This window comes from Furipterus horrens, unplaced genomic scaffold, assembly GCF_987537825.1.
Source record: "Furipterus horrens unplaced genomic scaffold, mFurHor1.1.pri manual_scaffold_2, whole genome shotgun sequence".
NCBI lineage: Eukaryota > Metazoa > Chordata > Mammalia > Chiroptera > Furipteridae > Furipterus > Furipterus horrens.
The window spans coordinates 28,920,959-28,941,747 of record NW_028327172.1 but is presented as its reverse complement, the minus strand read 5'-3'; the positions used below and the strand labels follow the sequence as shown (position 1 = coordinate 28,941,747).

The 20,789-nt window shown below is 39.4% G+C and overlaps 1 protein-coding gene across 4 annotated transcripts in view; it reads left to right on the top strand.

Annotated features, from left to right (window-relative positions):
* GAS2 (growth arrest specific 2) overlaps window positions 1-20,789 on the top strand; it is a 118,746-nt gene that overhangs the window by 83,743 nt on the left and 14,214 nt on the right. The gene's annotated exons all lie outside the window — the stretch shown is intronic.

Genomic DNA, 20,789 nt, shown 5'->3' with positions numbered 1-20,789 from the left:
GGTGGCAAGCAGTAACCTGGGATTTTTGTCTTTTTTGAGTACAATTCCCATGCTCCAGAGCATTCCTTCATTGAGCTTATTATTAAAAATTTTCAAAAGTATAAACCTCGGTTTTGCTTCTGTATGCAATATTATCTCGGGCTTTGCTTTAAAATATTTAACATATAATGCTTGTGGAATAAAAATGAAGCACCCTATAATTTCTGAATATTTTCTTTCTATTCCCATTGCACAAATGCCCTTTGTGGTTTATCCCATATGGAACCTCATGGAGCCCTGCCACATCTCTGATTCTGATATATCAGCAGTGCTTTACCTAACACGTGCAATTTATTCCTTTGGTACAATAAAGGTTAAAGAAGTTAGGGATGGAATACAACTTGAATTTGCAGCGCTGGCTGAGATAGCTAGTGTGCATAGAAGGGTTGGTTCATTTTTAGTTTTTAAATATTAGTAATTCTGATCTAAGAAGAGCAGTTTACTTGAATACATGTTACCTGTTTTACATAAATACAAAATAATCATTAGAAAAGCTCCATTTTGTACATTTTGTAAATTATTTACATAGGGTAAAGATATCATTAAACTACATGATGAGATTTAGATTTCTAAAAAAAGTATTGTTAAATGCATTTCTTTATGCATAATTTATCCTTCATGTATTCAACAAATACAGGAGTGTGTAAAATGTGGAAAGAACTATTAGAATTCTTGAAGGCACAGTTTATATATAAACTCCCTTTCTTTGTATAGATCATGCTTAACAATATAAATAATTGGGCATATACTACTAATGATTCTGACAATGAAATATAATGTAATTGGTTATAGACATTAATAACAAGCAGGACAAAGAGATTATTTCCTGGAGTCACTTCCAAAATTTCCTCAATGAACTTGAAAGTGTGCTATAAAACATTATAGAGTGCCTGATCGAGGTGAGGGCAGAAACACCAGATGTAGCTTTCCTTGGACTTGCTGAAAGGTCTTTATCGCATCAAGATTTAGGAAGCAAGTTACTATTCAAGGAAGGTGAAACCTAAGCCTGTAGTGCTAATCTGGCTATGACAGCCTGACCCTCATTTATCACTGAGGATGACTGAATCACTCTTGCTGGCTGGGGGTGACGTTTGCCTTTCACTGTTCAGGTGTCACTTGGTCAAAAGGGAAGATGTTGCCAGACAGGTTATCTTTGTTCAAAGAATATGAGTGTCTGTATACTTTTCACTACTCAAATCACCACACCTCTCTTAAAAGTAATTTTTATTTCTTTTTCCTAAGTGTCTTTTATGAGGGCACAAATTGAATTAGAAAATCAGGAATGTAGTTATCTGATAACTCTAGTCACAACTCTTCATATTTTAGGGTGAGTTGCTAAAGAAAATCTTTGAAGTTCATGTGATCTCAGTAGGCAGCATGAGTTCTGCCTACTGGTTTGATGGAGCTGGCATGCTAGGATTTTGGGGGGAGAGGCAGTTCAAAACTCCCTTTGGGGAAGCTAAAAACCAAATAGAGTTGTCCTCTTTCCTTTTCTCTGCCTTCCCTCTTTCCCCAGAGAAGACGAGTTAGAGAAAGAGAAGATACTTTGCCAAGTTTTTGGGGTGGCATCCCTCATCCTGGTTTCTTGTTTTTCCACTTAAATGAAGACACAAAGCAACAACTTGGCATTGTCCTCAGTGAACTGAAGTGCATAAAAATCAAGGTCTAGACTTACTTCCTGGAAACATTTCTCAGAGACCCTGTAAGGCCCCAAGAGCAGCTTGCAGCTAAGCTTTATCATTGGGCTCTTTTCTGGTCCTGGAATAATCAGAGGGCCTTCTGTGGGTGCAACCCTGTTTAGGGTCATCTCTCCTTTCACCTTTGAACTCAGGAGGTTCTAAGAGAATATTATGGGCTTCCTGGACATTGGTAAGCAGGGTTTAGGAGGTTTTATCACATCTTGGGCCCAAGGGCTGAAATACCTGGAGGTTAGCAGAGGCCACGCCACCCCCCAATTCTCCCTCCAAGGGCTGCAGTCTGCTGCTTGTGGTTCTGATTTGCTGCACACCACTCCCTGCAGGAAGCTCTGCCTCTGACCCTTGAAGACTCTTGCTGGGAGGCTTGCCAAGCTGTCTTCACTCCTGTCTCATTACCCCAGTCTGTACTGAGTTTCAGTTTCCCCTGCCTCATTCCCTACACCTTTCCGCAGATGGGGCTTACGTTCACGTCATCGTCACTCCTTATGTGCAGTGCAACCCCTTAGTCTTAGCCCCTCGTATTGAGACCACCTTTGGACCTTGCCAGGACTGTACAGGGTTGGAATTGCCACATGTCCTGGACTTCATTGGTGTGGACTGTTGTTCTCTCTGTAGCAAGATTACCTTTTCTGCCTGCCCTTGCTGGCACTTCTTAGATCAATTTATTTCACTCCCAAAAGGCCACTTTTGACTCCCTTCCCACAGCAGGTTACAGGAAGGTGGCAAGCATTTTAGCTATTTAAATTACAATTGTTTCCACATAAGCAGAGGCTATTGAGTGTGGTGTGGACGCACTTAAAGTGCTTCCTTCCAGGATTTGCTGCTTAAGACATTCCAAGTTAAATATGTCATAGTTTTTTAGTTGTTTGTTTTACATGTAATTTCATACTCAATGATCTCCAAACCTATTTATTCTGTTACAAGTATTTGTCCAGAATAACCCAATGCTTTCTTGTATTACTAGTTGTTGGATGTGCCATAAATGGCTTATCTTCAGCTATGTTCTCTCTGATTTCCTTAAAGTGAGAGGCTTTCAAAACAAGACACATTTTTGATTAAAATGTATTTAGTGTGCTATTTTAAACAGAAGACTTTTACCATGTTTTCAGAGAACAATCTTGAATATTTTTCAATAGCAAAGCATTTGAAAATTTATCTAAGAGACGCACATTTGAGTTGCTTGGGAGAGTACTTAAAGCAGTACTTGGTACACTGGCTTTAAGAATTTAGATTGTGTTGGGGGAGTCATCAACGTTTAATTTAGATCTCTACCTTTCATTCATCTTTCATTTGATACATTTCATAGATTTGAAATTGAAATTCTCAATAGTACTACCTGCCATAGGATCTTTATATTAATCTGGACTTCTACAATCAAGAAAGGCGATTGGGAGCACGAAGCTGAGATGAGACTCAGATGTTGAAGAGAAGGGAAAGTGTTTCAACCAGAATCAGACAGGAAACAGCATGCACGAAGGTGTGGCAGTACTAGAGGAAAGGGAAAGGCAGAAAGAGCTAGGGAAGGATGAAAGCGAGACAGAGATAGAATGAGACTTTATCAAAACTCCTAGGCCACAGCCTTTAGGGCGGAGGGTGAGAGTCGGGGTGATATGAGCCATCAGAGAAGGAGAGACGAGAGATAGTCACAGAGTCAAGGCATGAAGAGCCACCTCTGTCATGAGAGCTTTGGCATTCTCCTGAAGGCAATATGTAGACGCCGAAGAATTGTTAGAAGGGCATGTGTGTGAATAAATTATATTTTAAATCACTTAGGCTGTAGTGTAGAGAATGAATAGAAAGGGTGTAAAATTGGGTGAATACCAACCGAGAACATTGGCTTGGGGAGTGGGTAGGTCATGACATTGGTAGCTAGGTCTGGAGACCTATCTGATAAAAATTCCAGGTACAATACATATTAAGACCTATTGGGTGGACTCTGTCTGGGTGTGTAGGCTATTTAAAATTGAAACACTGTTAAAATCATCTTTTCCCCTTAAACAGAATATCTGAAAAACAACATGTTGAGTTTGACTTGTTTTGGGTTTCAGTAGGTCAGAATTTTTGCTTCTTAATAAAGAGTTCTTTTGGTGAGAATTTTACATAGAATAAAATTGTAAGCCTTTCATATAAACTAAAAGAGAATAACAGGCAATGGTGTCTTTATATTTTACAACTGTGGTGAGTTTAAAAAAAAAGCCCTCTGGGTAATATCAATTGACAAGAGTCAAAGAAATTAAGAAAAAGGCATAATTTGGTGCTACTATGAACAAGTTTTTAGAAATTTGTTACTCTGAGCTTTTATTCTCCAGATGTTACCCAGATTTACAGTTCCAAATCTGCCTGTTGATTTAGGACATGTTTCTTTTACCATAGCAGGGTTATAAAAAATACAGTGCTCTACCCCCAATAGGCCCAGCAGTGAGACCAAGGCATTTTCTATGAAAACTGTTCCTTGCTCCAAGAATCCTCCCCAGGGTATTCATTGGCCATTTAAAAATTTCTTTACGTGAGTTCATTACTTATATACCCAGAAAGCAGTGATTCCAGATGTGTGTCTGAGTTAAGAGCTTTGGGTACATGTCAATGCAATTTACCCTTCTCCTGGTAAGTCTATGAGTGGTCAGCAACAGATATGAAGCACCTACTATGTGCCAGGCACTAGTATCATGGTTGGTGCAGTACACAAAACAGTCTTTTTTCATATTTTGGGAGTGAGGAGACAGACAATAAATACAGAGATCAAGAGTCAGATAGTCTAGACAGAAATATTTCAGGCTTTGTGCAACATCCAGTTCCTGTTACAACTACTCTATTGTTTTAGCACAATAGCAGCCATAGGCAATGTGTAATGAATAGCTGTTTTCATAAAACTATTTACAAAAATACGATAGGGCAGGATTTGTCTTATGGGCCATATTTTGCTGATTCCTGACATAGATCAATAAATACATAAGCTCTTTTCATAAGGAGGGCACAACAGAATAAAGCAGAGGGGAGGTCCTGGATGTGACTGTTCTGGCTGCAGTGGTTGGGGAACTTTTTGTGAGTGGATTAAATCTGTGTCCACGTGATTAAAGAACAAGTTGTCAGTTTCATCAGTTTATCTTTTTAAAATATCTGTAAGGCTCTTCAAGTTAAGGTATAGATAAAATATTTAGAGTGTTGGGACTATATAGGACAGCCTAATGTGTGCAGGGGCTCAATCATTTTGCACTGTTGTTGAAGGCAGTTTATTAATTAAGCCTTTATTAATTCATACTTCCTCTTAATTTCCATGGCATTTGTTAAATTATGATGCTTAGGATCACAAAAATGTAACGCTGGGCAATGTCTTTTGTATATGTTGCCCTGAAGTGCGTGCACAGTGTTTTGTACTAGTTTCTATCCTGGGTGCCTAGTTTGTTCTCTTTACCCTGTTGGCATTCCACAACTATTGGGTTATCATTCCATGCAGTTCAGAAAAGTTAAAAAAGAATGCAGCTAGGATTCCAACAAGAAGTGGCTTAGATTGATCATTTGAATCACAGTATATCAATGATGGTGAAACCATTAACTGAAGAAAAAGAAGGGACATAGTTTTGAATCTCAAGTCGTCTTTCTGATAAGATCTGTATGGTTAGTTGTTTTAAGCATAGTTATTGTTGAGTCCTGAGCCATATAACTAATAGGAAAGAAAGCTTTATCAGTATGACCTTTGGCTTGCTTGGTTAAAGCATGTGGAGTACTCTGTCAGATAACAGGTATTGTTGTCTGTGTATGAAGAGCTGGATAGGAGTCAGGGACTCGGACTTCTAAGATCCAGCTGGAAAGGAACCCAAGAGTTATAACTCAAGTAAAATAAAATGAGAGGAAACAAAAGGTGCCATAAGACAGAGAGCGTGGTTTCAAGTACAGATGCAGCAATTCATTTAATAGGAATTTGATGAGGACTTGTAATGAGCTGGGCACTGCTGTAGGCACCGGTGAATGTAGATACAAGTGGATCAAAGTGAGTTGGATTTATTTGGAAAGCTTTCAAAGAGAAAGTGGGAATTCACCAGTGTCTTGAGAAATAAATGGGATTTGAATATAGGAGAGCATTTTTGGAGGATTTTAGGGCAAGCATAGTAGAGAAATAGGAAAAACTCCAGAGAGGTTTGAATACAGTTTCCATGGATATCATGTAGAGAGCTTAAGTAGAAATAATGTGAGGAAGGCAGGTTGGGGGCAATTATGGAGGGACTTAAATATAAAGCCCTCAAAGTTGCAATTTAACCTGATAGCATTAGACAGCAATTGGAGGTGTTGGGCAATAACATGGTAAAATTAAAAGTTAAAACAATTGACCTGGAAGAGGTTTGTATATAGAATTATAAGTTGGAGCGGGAAGAAATTAAGGACAATGCAGTTAATTAGGAGGCTATTTTAATTGTTTATAGGCTACGAGCAGTAATTAAAATGGTGGCAGGGAGAATGGGAAGAAAAAGTGGACAATATGAATATTATTTTGAGGGCAAACTCAATTGGACATTGAATAGAATAGAGGGAAGAAGCAAAGAACAATCTAGAATTTAGAAAATGATAATTTTCTTAAAAGAAATCACTCCCCCCCACCCCACCCCCCAAAAAAAACTTAATAAAAGAAAGTTGTATAGCTTAAGAGAGTCTCTTAGGTCAAGTAATTCTTCCATTGATTTACTGCAAAACCTTGATCAAGTTATTTGAAATCTTAGTGAGTCATTTGTGAGGTGAATAATAATAATACTAATACTCCTTTTAAAGAACTGACTGTTCATTCATTCATCAGATAGTCCACAAATTCTTTTCTGGGTCCTGAGGATAGAGGGTGAATAAATAAGATGAGATCACTGCCTCCAAGGAGTATACTTTCTAGAAGAGACAGGTTACTTTCAAGTTAGCAAGTGCACATGGCAACTTTGGGTTCTGGCATGCATCAGAAAGTAACATTTGATTCAACATAGAGTAATGGGATTCAGAAGGGATTTTTTTAGGTAAATCTCAAGGGAGGGGGCTCTCTGAGGAAATGATGTTTGGAGTCATACCTGAATGATGGGAAGAAGCCAGGCTTGCGAAGAGCAGAGAAAGCAGTGTAGAGGGGACAGGAGGAGCAAGTACATGGCTTGGCTTATCTGAGGAGCAGTGTAGCCGAGTTTTCACCTCATCTGTGAACAACTCTGAAAAATGGGACCGATTCAGACATGCACACCTGCAACGGTAGTGCTTGGTGGTCAGTCTGTGGATGGAAATTAGAGCAGATTTAAAAGGGACACCTGCCCTCTAGTGTCCTTTATGAATTATTGAATTCTTTTCATTGGGCTTTTTCCAACTCTTCTCAATAACCATGGAGGATGTTAAAAGTGTGCAAGTGCACACTGGCTCAGTGAAATGCATTAATATTTCCTTATGTGGGAAACAAAGAAAAAAATTCTGAGAAGCCAGCTTCGGCCAGAGAGAAGTTACATTTACTTTTTTATTTATTTATCTAAAGGAGAAGGATTAGGAATGGAGGGGAACAAGAAGTATTCTGTTGAGAGGAATGACTTGCATATTGCAGCTTGGTCTGTTCATTCTTATACAAACTAGGGCCAAACAATGGTCCCATTAAGTGTTATTTTTTCCCCTCGCTTCAGTGTTTTTCATTGGGGGGAGGGAAACTTCTAGAATCAGGGAATACTTTGATTCTGGGGCGTGGGTTTAAGTTCTGTCTGCTCACCCACAAGAAAATTCTAAAAACGGGGCCCTACAATTTTCTTCTTCATGAACTCTGGTCACCTTTCTCGGTTTTTGTCCATCCCCTCTGGTTCAGGAGGCGATAGTGAGGGAGCAGAGAATAGAGTGAGAAGCGCCGGACCGTGCCCACCTCCCTCCCAATGTCTGTCTGGTGTCTCCCTCGCTCTGCTCCTGCCATATTGGACTTCTGTTCATTCATCTCACTCCGCTCTTTGCCGCTCAGAGGCCTTTGGAACGACTGTTTCTCTCTCTGGATTGCATATCTTTTCTCTGTCCATTTCCTAACATCTCATTTTTTTGTCGTTACTCCTGAGGTCCTTCCTCCGACAAACTTCCCTTTCTCCCCACACGTCTGTTAAGGGTTCCGATCCTCAGCATCTTACACTTCAGCTTCCTTCCTCACTGTTCAGGACCTTAGCGGTGTGACTTGTGTTCCTATTGCTCATGGATTTCTCTCTGTACCGCGTAGTCTCTGGTGCTTGGTCTTGCGTATGAGAAGGGGCATGATAAATACAGAATGGGCAAAAGTAGGTTTGCAGTTGTTGTAAGGAAACTAATACCATAATTAATAAATGACAATACAAGGTTAAACTGTGTTTTGAATACTCACAACTGTAAACCTGCTTTTGCCCCACCCTGTATTTGTCAAATATATTGCACTAAAATAAACAGATATTGTTGAGACAGTGCAGGGTTTTTGGAAGTTGAGGGCCTCTGTAAACACAGCATTGGAAAATTGATTTCATTAGTTGGCTGTGAGTAACAGAAACAAACAAGACATCAGTGGCTTAAGATAGAAGTTATTTCTCCATCATGAAATCCAGGGCTGGTTTGATGACTCTGCTCCTCAAAGTCTGCAGGGACTCAAGATTTCTCCAGCATATCACTCTGCCGTTGCTAGTGCTGGATCTCAGACACATGGTCCAGGACTGCTCTGTGCCCCAGGCAGGACTGTGGAGGAAAGGATTAAGGGAGGGACAAAGAGCTTGTGCCACTTTAGGAAAGTTCCTGATTCATTGGACTCTTCTGCTTACATCTCATTGGCTGTTAACTTAGACATGTGGCCACATCTACCTGCAGGGGAGACCGGGAATGTAGCCTTTATTCTCGGCAGCTCTGTGTCCAACTAAGATTTCTGCTACTCTGGAGAAAGATAAAGGTACTAGGGATCGACTGGGTCTTTCCCAGGAAGTCAGGGTAGACATCGCAAAGATCAGACTTCAGCTGAATGACCACTTGGCAGATCATCAAGCATTCATTGTGACCTTGAATTCAAGACTTTGATTCTATAATTTGTAATAAAAATTAAGGTCACAAGAGTTACTGATACTAAAATATGTTCTTTTGAATAATGGTTTCTGTTTTTGTTTTGTTATTTTGGTGGAATTCGTAGAGGAGACAAATATCAAGGATGGTTTTAATAAGGAATAGCATGCTTTTCTCAAGAAATAGATCAACTTGCAAGAAGTTTAATTTTAACTGGATTCAAGATTATATGGAAGCCATGTAAGTCTTTAACTTTCCAAATGTAAAGGAGAGTAAGTGTGGTTTCAAAATAAAGAAAAAAAAATAGTGACAGGCCATGTTTATACAGCACTGTGATTTAAGGACATTTGGCTCTGTAACAGACCCCAAAGCTAGATAGGTTTACAGATGGGAACCTGAGAAATTAAGACCAGGCCAGAATCAGACAATTTGTAAGTGATGAAGTCAAGACTGAACCATGTTCATGCCTGATTTTTAAGTTTTTCCTCCTGTCTCCAAATGCATGTCAAAACCTGATGAGGGAACATGTGGACATTTGGATGAGAAAAGATGCATCTGCTAAATGTCTTCCTGGTAAAGCAGGCACTAGGAGGAATTATGATGTGTATATGGATACCTGGTATTCTTAAGTCATAGTTTGTGGAGAAATTTCCTATGAAACCCTCCACTGTCAGAACTTTTAATGACTTCATTATTCCACCAAAGGCAGCATTGCAGAGTGGCAGGGAATACTGTCCTTTGACAAACAAGGGACAGCACACATACATTGAAGACATGCTGTGGTCTATGCTCTGGTGTCACTAAGCAACCAAGAGCAGTTGCTTTGTATTCTGAGTTATTCACTGAGCTGGGGGCAGGGGCTCTCCTAGAAGCACCTTCAAAGCTAGGCTTTATGGAGAGCTAGATTAAATGAAATTCAAGGATATTATGGCTGCTCTCCCAGGGTATCTATTTCCTGACACATGTCCCGCCCCTGCTATTTCAGCCAGTCACGTATGAGTGCAGCTGCCACTTGGCCTGATTCAGAATTTCTCACTCACAGGTTTAATTAAAATTTCTAGCAAGCACCATCTATCATTTCTCTCTTGTAATTTTTCTCTCCCAGAGAGAGAAGCACAGTGCTCATTACCTCTTGCTTGTTTCTATTGCCTTTGTTTCTTTAGGAAAAGGTGAGGAACCCCTTTAAGAATTTGTAGATTTTCATTGGGAACCTTAATGCAAAGCAAATCACTATTGTGGATCTGTGCTTTTAGCTACAAATATGTGAGTGAACTCCCTGAGGTTTATTATTTAACTCAGTGAAATATAAAGACTGAGAACACAAAATTAGCAGGAATTATTTTTGATGATATAGCGGAACAGTTTCCACCTTGAGAGAGCCAGACCCCCCAGGTCTTGTGCTTGTAGAAATGAGGATCATAGGCTCATTTTAGAGTCTCAAAAAGCAAAAGGAAACTTGCACCTTCATCAATGGTAAGGGCGGGTAGGCACCAAAACATTGGGCTTTAGGTCAAATTAGTGTAATTGGTTGATGATACTAATCAATTGATGTTCTACATAGCACATGTATGTTTTTATTAATTAAAATGAGGACTCAGTTATTTCTTTTTTCTTTTATTGATTTTTTATAGAGAGAAGGAGGGAGAGAGAGAAACATTGACTTGTTGTTCTACTTATTTATGCATTAATTGGTTGATTCTTGTATGTTCTCTGACTGGGGGTTGAACCTGCAGCCTTGGCATATAAGGATGATGCTCTCACTACCTGCACCACCTGGCTAAGGCCTAAGCTATTGCTTAATGAATAAGTTTTGCAGGCAAATTCTCTCAGCATGATATATAAAAAAAAAAAGAATGAAGATTTTTAGAATAAAATATAAAATGGAGCCCTGGTACTGTTTTGTCACTTTGAGTAAGCCATGTAACAACTGTGAGAATGGATTTTCTCATCTATACTAAAGGGATTAATGATAGCTATGACATCTTTGTTCTGAGAACTAGGAAGGATACCTAGTCCAGTAATTAGCAAATAGTAGCCTTCATCATCATCATCATCATCATCATCATCATCATCATCATCATCATCATTATCCTCATTCTGTCAAAACATGGGGTTTAAAAGAAAGGTGAAGTAAAAGGGTTCCTTAGTTGTGAACTGATTGGGAAGCACTGTCTGAAGGCTCAACAAAGTTAAGGCTCAGCTGATAAGGGCAAAGCCAGCTTGAGCAAGTCATACCAGTTTAGGGCTCCTCGTCCTCGTCTCTGGAAAGGAAAGCGTTGGACTCCTGATCACTAAGGTGTTTCTAGCTTAGGCAGTTTATATTTCTCACCACCCAACCAAGACTTCCTCTCCCCAGCTCTGCCAGCAGTAGTAGTATTGTCTTGTGAGTCGCTGCCCTTCTGTGAGCCCGTGTCTTTGTCTGTAAAATAGATATAAAATGATCTGCCTTCCAGATTATTGTTCATTAAGAGCGTGGCCCAGAGCAGAAATTGCCTCAATTGTAAGTGGCAGCTGATCACTCTTAAGGAGCTCACGCTGCCCTCCCCACGGTCATGGTTCGCTGGGATATTCACCATCATGGCCACACTCTTGGGGTATGTGCCATGATTCCCATATCCTTCCTCCAGGGGCTTTAGAATCAAACACATGTTCTCATAAGCAAGTAGGTCCTTGGCATATCTTCTATTTCCACTCTGATGTAAAAGCATTTACCCTTCATTTCTAAGATACCCCTTTCAGTACTTTTTCTTAAAGAAGTACTAAAAGTATTTGTTTTTCTCATCTAGGTGGTCCCTCTAACTTAAGGTCTGAGGTTGTAGGTTAGATTCATCTACAGACCACTTGGCATCTTCTGGCTTAGCCACAGAAGGCTCCAGTGAACCTTTTTGTTCGTGGAGAACACAAAGGGGCTGCGGGGTTGGGGAAAATAGAGAAAGTTCAAGTTCCTCCCTCACATTTTCCATGCTCCATCTTCAGGGATCCTGAATGTCAAGGACAGCTTGTTTGACCTGTGCGAGTTGTAGCTATTTTGTCAACCAAGCCCCACCTACTCGATGTATCTCAGACCCATACTTCACAACATGATTGCTGAGGCAAAAAACAAAAAAAACAGCCCACAGGACTCAGACAGTACATCCTTAAAGGCTGCATGGACAAGTAAGGTCAATGACACAAACTTTGGGTGCCCTACCACCCCCTCTTCTATTCATCCTGAGTGGGTGGTATTCTGTCATCTCTCATGACGCTCTCACCTAGCCTCTCTGAATCATTCTGACACATGGAATGATCCAGGTCCTTGCTGGAAACTATTTTTCCTTACTCCTGACACATTCTTACTGTATCAGAGCTGTGCTTAACTAGGAAGTGCCAGATGGCACTGAATTACCAGCTGCTTAATCTTTAAGAACGATATTATATACAGAACAGAACGATGTGCGTGCTGATTAAAGGACTTGCTGATGTCCTGGGAATCAGGGATTGCCCCAGTCACCTTCACAGCTGTGTCTTGATGATTTGCATGGATCACAGGCTTCTTGGGGACTCTTTACGAAGTGTGTCTCTCCCTTTACTTTTTCTACTGCAGCCCTTGGAGTTTTTTGCTTTGAACTCTCTGTCATTCAAAGTATTGGATGATATGCCTCTGTCACTGGAGGGTTGTTAGCCTTCCAAGTGCCTCTCTGTAGGATGATCGCTCTTCAGGGACATAAATGACACAAACAAACAAAAACAAAAACAAAACACAAAACAGAAAAAGCTGTTAACATAGATGATTTTACTTTGATGGGAGAATTGGCATTATAATTCTGGAACATGTCAGCCTGTCTAGGGATTGCCTTCATGCTAATACTGATTGTGAGTTCCATAGTTATCTGAAAGGCAGACGTCATGGACAAGTCCTGCAAAAGGACTTAGTTTTCCATGAAGAGCTTTGCTGAAAAACTGAAGGATAAAAACAAAGCCAATGCAAAACCTACTCTCTTTATCTTTCCAAAGGCAAGCCACCTTTGTTGGGGCCACCTCAAATAGCTTAAAGTGTTCCTGATTATATCTCATAGCTATGTTAAACAATCACAAAGCTTGCTGGACTTTCAGTATTTAAAAACAGATCTGTGTTTACATCAGTTGAGTTTTTTTTTTTTTTTTAAATTGGGAAAAGGAGAACTTTATCTGAGATGTCAGCATCAGTCTATCAACTTGTAAACAATTGGCTAGTTAGAAATGCTGGTAGAGATTACTAAGAATGTCTTGAAGTGGATTTTTGAAGATCAACCAAAAAGACTAGCTTCAAATCTTATCACTTAATACTGTGTGTTGTCCCTTTATTGAAATACTCATAGAGTAAAAGGTTATCATTTGTTCGTTATGTGCAAAAATACGTGTTCAATAATAGTAATGTAGAGTTAATATTAATAATAAGTTACATCTCAAGATATACCTTGGTCATTCTGCTGAGGTCCTGGAAGATAATCAGTAATGTAGGACAGAAATGATTCTGTCTACCAGTAACCTCTGTGGATGTTGGCCTTGTGTGGAAATGCTGTTTATTTAACTAGATAAAAATAGATTTCTGCCTCTATCAATGAAGTCACAAAATTGATCACAAAAGGAATAGAACACAAGTGGGCGGGACATTATTAATGCTGCTGAACTGCAAATGTGTATCTCCTTCAGTGCCAAACATCACACCCCTAACTTTCTTGATAACTATTTCATATTTTCAATCTATCTTTGAGGGTTTACCAAAAATAAGTGAGAAAAGGCTTCTAAAACTATTAAAAACTTACAGTCACTACCCTGTTGATTCTCAACAATAGCTATATAATAGAATTACCCAGAGGACTTTAAGAAAATTGCCTTCCATAAGAAATTCTGATTAAATTAGTCTGGGATAGGTCTGGCAATTCACATTTTAACATGAATCCTAGTAATTGCCTTTATTTCCCCATGTGAATTATTTTTTCCTTAACACTAAGAAATGGAACAAGCAGTTCTTAAAACTGATATACACATCAGTTGAGCACTTATCTGTGTTTGGTAAGGGAGAATAGAAAGTAAGACAAAATTCTTGGTCTCAAAAAGCTCACAGACTTTGTGTTCTCTGAAATGTGCAACACAAATCCTACTCTGCAGCTCATTATACTGTGTGAACCTGGCCAAGTTGTTCAGTCTCTCTGATCCTCGGCAATTAAAGTGCAAAGGGAGAAAGATAATACCTTGCACATGAGGTTGTCAAAGGTGTTAAATGAGATAAATAGTTCAATAGAGAGTCACTATTATTATTATTATTGTATTATGCTCACCATTTTTACTATATATTGTGTATAATAATTTATACAACTACATACAATATATGCAATTTACATATATTATACATAATTATGTGTGTATAATTAGCTTGTGTATGTGTATAAATGCACACATGCACACTAAATGTTGCTCTCACAAATATTCTAGAGTGAAATATAGATTAATTTAGAAAACAAAAGCAGCTTAGTGATTTTAACCCCAGTAAAAGAAATACAAGGCATTGATGAGAAATGTTGGGGAAAAACATGTTTACTGCTTTTGTTCCAATAGAATTTTAGCAATGCAGCACTAAATTTTTATTCCAGGATGAACCCACGCACTTGTATGCTGCTGCCACCTACTGCCCAGATTTAAGAACTGCAATTTTGCTACCTGTTTCCTTCACAGGTGTTCAAGGTTGAAAACAGCATGGTGCCTCGTTAGCGATTTTGAAACAGATATTGCATAACGTTGAGATGTGGCGGTGGGAATTTATTTGTTTCCGTTATCTTTTCAAGTACATAAGAGTGAATAGCTGACTGATCCAAGTGAAATGTTTACTGGCTTCTTGCTGGTCACATGGCTTGTCTGTCTTAAAGGTATCAAGGGGCCTTTGCAACATGAAACAGCGTACATTCTCTTCAGCGATGCACTGCTGCCCTGTGTAGCCACCGCAGCTGCTCTGTGATCACTGTCATTGTTCCTGTGGTAAAATGGTCTGTGAGTCTTACATGTTAACTAATTGTGTGGGAGTAAACACAGCACTAAAAGGAGAACCCAAGTGACAGGAAAAACAAGGAATTATAGTTGAGAAGGGGAGGATGATTAACATGTTTTTGCAGAAAAGGTTTCAGTCTAATTTGTCTTTGTATGAACAGTCATATGGTGTTGAACAGTGTTCCTCAAATTTGGCACTATTGACATATTACACCAGTTAATTCCTTGTGGTGGGGACTGTCCTGTGAATTGTAGAAGGTTTATTAGCATCTGTGGCCTCTACCCACTAGATCCAGTGCAAACGTCCCTCCCATCTGTGAGAACCAAAAATGTCTCCAGAAATTGCCAAATGTCCCCTGGGTTGAGAACCACAAAGGAAAAAAATGCTGTAGTAATTACACATAAATAAGTGATTTTTATCATTTTTAATTTATTTAGGGTTTGTACTAATTGGAGACAAAGACAATGTGATGCCTAGTGAATTGTAAGCAAATTCAGTCAATCGATTCATTCATTTATTCACTAATTCATATATTCAAGAGTGGCAGCATTATATTATAAATGGTCTGAGTTTGTCATTAAACTTTGTGATTAAATAAATTGACTGTAACCTAAAGATAGTAATTATATCTGCTTCATAAGAGTAGAGTTAAAATTAAATGAGATATTGCATTTAAAGTTCTTAACTCAGTGTCTACTAATTAATAATTACTCAATAATTACTGGTTATTATTTAATAGTTATTTTTATTAACTACTGTGTTCCAGGGATTGTGCTAGCCCCTAGAGAGATAATGTTGGTTAACTCAGAATTTTTCCAAAGTACATTAGAGTTGTGTTGGAGAAAGAAGTTAAATAAAGGTATCTATAATTAATTAATCACTATTGTGATAGCTGATGGGAGTATAGGGTGCTATTAAGTGTCATTTTTATTGGAATTGACATTAAGATGACAGAGATGCTTTTAGAGAATCAAATGCTAGTTAATTTGTTGAAATAGAGAAAACACCCAGCTTCCTGGAACAGCAGGATGACCCCTATATTTAAAAAAAATTATGCCATCCTATGCACTCTGAAACCAATTAACAGAAAAGAAATATGTTCACCTCTAAAATGTGTTTTACCTATGTTTATAACTCAGTTTTATGCTGAGTTATAAAATAAGAGGCATTTTAGAGTGATGGTTGATTATAACATTAACTATGACAAAGTGTTTTTCTAAGATGGCATGATATATACAAGCATGACTCTCAGAGCCTGTTCTGGAAGATTCTCTAGTGTGATAAAATGTTTGGTAAGCCAGTTTGTCTTTTGGGCCTCACTTTTTTCCTCTGTCAAATGGGGATATATCCCCTCCCTACTCTATCAAGTCAGAGGGGAAGCCATGATTCCCACCTGTGAATCAGTGGTGTATTCTGGGAAGACGGTAACATCAATCCTGGGGTGGGGTAGGATGGTATGATATGAATGATTGAGGTACTTGGGACACATCCCCCACCTGACTCAGTCAGCCATCTTTCAGCCTGGACTGCTGCAGTAGCCTGCAGACTGGCCTACTGTATCTATTCTTTTGTCCTTTCTATCCAGTCCAGTCACCCCTGTGCATCTAGAATGAACTTTTAAAAATGTAAACCTGTTATTTTCCTCCTCAGAGTCCTTAAAGGGCTTTGCATTGAATTTAGAGGCCAGGATCCTTAAATGGCTCTACAGAGCTCCTGCCTGGTTCTTCAAGGTGTTATGATAACACTAACCACCATTATCACACATTCACTTCTGTAGCATCTTCAGTGAGCAATGGATGCCCCACATCAGTGACCCAATGGGTTCTCATGGCTGAAATATTCTCTGCCTTCTGCTGCCCCAGCTTCCTTTGACAGATAAACATGTACACATCCTTCAAGGCTCTGCACAAAAAGTTCATCATCCAGGCATTCTTCTTGGACTTCCCAACCCTGTTAGTTCTCCTCTAGATCCACTTGGACTGCATTTTATTACATGTCACAGAAAACTGTGTTGACGGTGGCTTGAATTTCACATGCAGTGAAGTTCAGAGATTGATTACTACTGCTGTTGGTTCATCAACCCAGGGATCCCATGAAGGCTTTTTCCATCTTCTCACATGTTGCCCTGGGTGTGTTGGCTTCCATGTTCACATGTCTCTCCACGTGGTTGTAAGGTGGCTGCTGTGAGCTGGAGACGCTGTGTCTGAGTTTGAAACAGGAAGGGAGTGGAAGGAGTGGTGTGTGTCATGGCCTCCTTTTGGAGATCTCCTTCCCACTTGTTGGCCAGTAGACTCCTATGGCCACCCCCACTGGAAGGAAAGCTGAAGACATGAGTGTTTAGACTTCCCAGGCTTGAGAGTAGACACAAAACGAGAGAAGGAGGTTGAGAATGGCTGCGGAGTCAGCCTAAATTGAATTTCAAACCCAGTTTTGTTGATCCTTTAACCTCCTGCAATTGTCTTTTACAGTGCCCATCTCATTTGCACTTATTTGTTCAACATCTGTTTCCTCACTAAATGCTATACCTCTCAAGGGAGGGAAGTGTTGGGTTTATTCTGTATGATGTCCCCAGTGGCTGACAGATTGCTTGGGTATAGTAGTTGCTTAGTAAATGTCTTCTGAAAGGAAGAATAAAGAATACAAACAACCTAGGGTTGGCACTGTGGAGGATAAAATGTTGGGTAAGAGTCCTTGCTCAAAATAAGCATTTGTGTTTCCTTGTTCTTCATTTTACAAGAGATAAGGCAAAGAAAGAGTAATTTTAATTCAGACTTTTATAAAATTCCAAGAGAATGATTCAAAGGAAGAATAAATGGCATCTAATTTGGAGATAGAAGTCATGAAAGCCTTGAAACTATTCACAACAGATACAGATGTGGAATGGCTTTCTCTGTGTCACCCAGGAGAACATAGGCTGTTCAAGGAACATGACAGCATTTGGGAAACAGTGAGTAATATGGCTTAGCTGATGCCCGTTTTAGGAAGGTGTGTAATATATGGGGAAGAAAGCTAGAGTTGAATTGAGGTCATATTTTAAAGATTCTGGAATGGATGTAGCAAAGATTTTTTGGTAAAGGGTAAGTTTAGTCTTGTAGTAGTGTGTACAGTGGCCCTAAAAAGAAAGGCAGAGCAGCTGGAAAAATTGTTGCTTGTTCAAGAAAGAGAACAATTACCTGATAAGGGTTCACGGTACTAAGAAAGTATGGAACTGATTTGAGAGATATCAGAAATTCAAGTCTATTGGGCTTGTGAGCTTCTTAATGTGGGCTGGCTTTCCTGTTTATCTATCTTGTTTTGAGTTTATTCTGCTTGTCTCCCATCTAAAGCCACATGTGCTGAGGCATTTCTCAAACCTTCTGTTATTCTTGGCTGAGATTTCTTCTAGCTCATCCCTAAGAAGAAGCCCCTTTAAATCCTAGGATCCCATAACTATGTGGTATTCTCTGGACTAGAAGAGATTTCAATATAAGGAGTTGAAACATATGCTTATAATTTTATGTTGTCTCTTATAAAGCACAATGTCAGAGGGTAGAACAGATAACCTACGAAGTTATTTGGAGGTGAGAGTACAGCAGAAAGTTCACTTCAGGGTGTTTCTTTTTATCTCAGTCCAAGTCCCAGTCATTTTTCCCTTTCTCCTTAAATACTGGAAGTACGTCTCATCTAATCTTTCTTGCTCCAGGTCTTGACTTCTCTATGGATCTGCGGAAGAATCTTTGTGTGATAGAGATCCTGTCCCACCACCCCCTTGCTTAAAACCTGTCAGTGACCCTCCCTATTCCATGGGCATTAGCTCCTCAAAGGGCATCGTACACTTGGTCACTGTTTACCTCACTAGACATGTCTCCTGATAGTCCTTCCTCATCCCTCTCACATTGCAGCCAGGATAATAGTGAGCTACCCAGGGTTATGTACTAACCACGCTGCTTACATTTCTGTTCCTTTGCACAGGCTTTTCCCTCTCAGCCTGTGATGCCCTCTTTATCGAGCAAAATCCTGTTTTCCTCTGAGACGCCAATCATTTCCTCCAAGAAATACTCACACGAATCATTGCCCCTCAAACACTAGGTTGAAGATGTCTCCTGTATGCTTTCACAGCATTCTTTGCAAAGCTGTCCCACGATGAGCTGGACAGTTGTATGAGGGAGATCATTAAAACTATGTCAGAATAAAAAGAAATGTAAAATGTGGTATGTGCATAGACCTATTTCTGCTTCGGAGTGTTAAAGAAAGTTGGAAATAAAACTTCCTATAAAAATGTAACATCAAGAACATAGATAACCAAGAACCTACCAAGGGAAAGATCAAATAGGCTTAAAATGAAAATAAAAGAAAAGAAAAATCAGGAGAAATTAAATCCTCTTCCCGAAGACCTCTTAGGATGTAGGAGAAACAGAGAAGAAAGGGTGGTCGGTTCGAGATGTAAGAATGACTAGATGGTACAGCTACTCAGAGACTGGATAAGGGAGTTTAGTGAAAGCATGGGAAGAGCTAGAAAAGGCCTTGAGGGAGGGAGAATTCTCTAAAAGGAGATGCTAAGAGGGGAGAAGCGAGGGTTTTAGGTGCTGATGTCAGCCTGCAAAGACCATGCCAGGTCGGTGTGGATGGATAGTGCATCTCAGTGTGAAAGCTTCGGTGCTGAGGTCTTGAAGACCTCAGATGGGCATGCTTTTAATAAGCACTTTTAGAAGCTAATGGGCAGAACATGGAATATCCCTTTCCATTAAATACTGTTTATTAATCATATTAGGTACAAAAGGAGATAGCAGGGATCTTTGAATTTGGAAGCCACAGATATGACTTTAACATTAACTACAATATTTTTGTTTTGATCTTACTGCCTAAGCTGGTTAGGTGCTAGGGGGCATGACTCACTAAGTGACAGAAAAGAGCTTTGGCCTTAAAATATATTAGAGCAAACAAAAGATGACATTTAGATCTAAATCAGGAAGGAATTGCTTCATTGCCAGCTCTACCTCCCTGGATAGTACAGATAAGGATGTGGCATCGTGCTGTCAAAATGGTGACATTTCTATTAGCAAGTTAGGCACGGAGTCTATATATGAGGCCTTTACACAAGCAAGTACATTACTGGACGTTTAGCTGAATTGGAAACAAATATTAGGAAATATAGGTTAGACTTGTCAATGAGGAGTGGATACTGTGGTTCCTTCTACATCATATTTAACTCAAAATAAAAGGGACACACGATGGTGTTTTACTAGAAAAACCATGGTTTCCTATTGATCTGCAGAGATACTGTTATGCATCTAAGTTCCTGAAGTGTGTGAAGATATTTGTACAAACAGAAACATACCATGTGCAATGGGCTATTGAGGAAAGAAAATGAAATGGCCAAGGGTCCCACATGGCTGATTTGTTCTGTGGACTTTGTCACTTGAGAGAGATAGACCATGTGGATGAATAGAAAGTTATCCCAGTGTTCCAGCCAGGCCCTACTTAGTCAAACAACATCCCTCCCACAGTAGCTGAAGGAGGAAAAGACACAGTGATGAGGATGGGTGTATATATATTTATATCAGAGGGGATAAATTTATGTAAGTTTTTTCCCTAACTATGTATATAACACACCTGTATACACACCCTCCCCCACACGAAACACTTTAGAAAATCATGAACAAAATTATATAAATGAGATAATAAAGATAGAAAATTATGGAAATATAAAAATAGAAGATGGGATGGTGAAAATTTTAGTGTAAACTTTGGCAAGACAAGAGATGCCAGAATTCTTGGAGGTGACAGTGCATGTAAGAGCAAAGAAAATCACCATGAGAGCTTTGTGAGGTCGTGTCTCAGAACAGGGAGCATTTGAGCAGGCAGTTGCTGGTGATAACTTCCTAGGGCATTAGTTATGTGTGACTTTTATCAATAGAGTTTGTGTCTTCCTCCCCTCAGGGACCTCTGGGTGGCCCTGTGGAACAATAGGCTCATTTGTAAGTGAGCATGTGACCAGTCTCTTAAGCACAAATGGAGAGACACAGTCAGTTATGAATTGTTTAATTCTTCTGGACTTCATCTTTAAGAAGACT